Consider the following 2,282-nt stretch of genomic DNA (forward strand, 5'->3'; position numbering starts at 1 on the left):
CCTAGGTAATTTAAAATTTACGAGTAGCCACATTTAAGGAAATGAATAGGGGAGATTTTTATTAATATATTTAACCAATGTATCAAAAATACTACCATTTCAATATGCAATCAGTATAAAAAATTGAGGTATTTTACATTTTTTCCATACTTAATCTTTGAAATCCAGTGTGTATTTTATACTCACAGCATATCTCAATATGGACTAGCCATATTTCAAGGGCTCAGTTGCCATTGGTGGCTAATGGACAGCACATATCTAAAGTCTAATTCCCTTCTATTTCCAGTTTAATAGTCACCTGAAAATGTAGAAAAACAGCACATAAAAGTTGATCCAAAGTTAAGTTAAAATGGCAAGTGAAAAGCTACATATTATATTTTTAGGCTTTCCTAATTATTTAAACAAGAAATTTGCTTTTAAGAAAGGCTTTGTAAACTTTTTAAAAAATTTTATTTAATCTTTACACCCAATGTAAGGCTCAAATTCACAAGTCTGAGATCAAGAGTCATATTCTTGGGGTGCCTGGGTGGCTCAGTTGACTTCAGCTCAGGTCATGATCTCACAGTTCGTGGCTTCGAGCCCCACGTCAGGCTCTGTGCTGACAGTTCAGAGCCTGGAGCCTGCTTCTGATTCTGTGTCCCTCTCTCTGCTCCTCCCCTGCACATGAACTGTCTCTCAAAAATAGATATTAAAAATTAAAAAAGGAAAATTAGTCATATGCTTTCCTGACTGAGCCAGCCAAGCACTCCAAAGGGGTGTTTTTTAAGTCTTTTTTCTTCTTTTTAAGTAAGGTCTACACCCAATGTGGGGCTAGAATTTACAACCCTGAGATCAAGAGTCACGTGCTTTACAGGCTGAGCCAGCCAGGTACCCTAGCTTTATAAATTTTTTACATCAATATTATAAATGTCTTGAAAACCATCTTCTTGCCATTACCTCATCAAGTCTCTCTTGGGTACTAGGTTATTTTATTATTTTTTTCCATTTGAATTGTTCATTTTCTCATTCAGTATTTATCTGGTAAAAACTATGTGCAAAATATGATAGAAGCAGTGAGAGATATAAAAGCTACCCCATCATCTCTGCTTTCGCAAAGTTTCCAAACTAGATAAAGAGTGAAAAACATGTGAAAATGTATCTTTGTATTTTACTGCATCATTGTATTATTTGTTTGCTTATAATTTCCCCCCATTTTTTTTAATTAAAAAAAATTTTTTTTATGTTTGTTTTTCAAAGAGACACAGCATGAGCAGGGGAGGTGCAATGAGAGGGAGACACAGAATCGAAAGCAGGCTCCAAGCTCTGAGCTGTCAGCACAGAGCCCAAAGCGGGGTTCAAACTCAGGAACTGTGAGATCATGACCTGAGCCAAAGTTGGACGCTTAACCAACTGAGCCACCCAGAAGCCCCTTCCCCCAGTTGTTAACAATAAAGAAAATAACTTTATCTTCTTTTTGTTATCTTCTGAAGGCCTGACAGAATGCCTTGATATTTGTGGAATTCACTGTTAATGAATTATGTGTTATTTTCTAGAACAGAAGTCCCTGTAAGTACACCAAGTACTTGAGGAAAAAACTCATCTTCCCTAAGGGAAACAGAAAAACTGTTAAGGCAGAAGAGTTATCTATCAGGCCTTGAAAAATTTGACACAAATAGAAGGTGGCACGTTTGAAGGAGTAAGTTTTTACAGCTGAAAAAGTATGACAATAGAAGAGTTTATCTCTTATGACAGAAACTCTCTGAACATTTGCTTTTGCACAAGCAAATAAAAAGAACCTGAATGACCTGAGGATATCATTGACAGAGATAGAAATGGAAGCTTTAAGGAAGTGAAGGAAGTGGTGGTGCTGCACAAGCTATATGGAAAAAAGTGACATCATGAGGAAGCATTTTCAATTGTGAACTAAAGCAAAATAGCAACAACCCTCCCAACCTTGCAAGGTACAGAGGAGTGTGCCCTAGATTCTTTCTTTTGAGATAATGTCTATTGTATCCATTTTTACAATTTTAGTAATTCCATAATCTGCGGTTATTTTGAAAAATTTCTTCACGCATTTATGGACAGGGTAAAAAAAGAAAAGAAATCTAGCACAGTAACATGCTTTTATTTTACCACGATGCACATACAGAAAGACAAATATCCCAATGGTACATTTCCAACTTGAAAGAGCAATCTCACAAGTATTTATTATATTTAAAAAGAGACACATCATTTACCAAGTTGTTACCAGGGTAAATTACCAAGAGAGACAATAAAGTCAAACATTTTTTGTAGGTTATTTT

The sequence above is a fragment of the Suricata suricatta genome, chromosome 7, assembly GCF_006229205.1.
Source record: "Suricata suricatta isolate VVHF042 chromosome 7, meerkat_22Aug2017_6uvM2_HiC, whole genome shotgun sequence".
NCBI lineage: Eukaryota > Metazoa > Chordata > Mammalia > Carnivora > Herpestidae > Suricata > Suricata suricatta.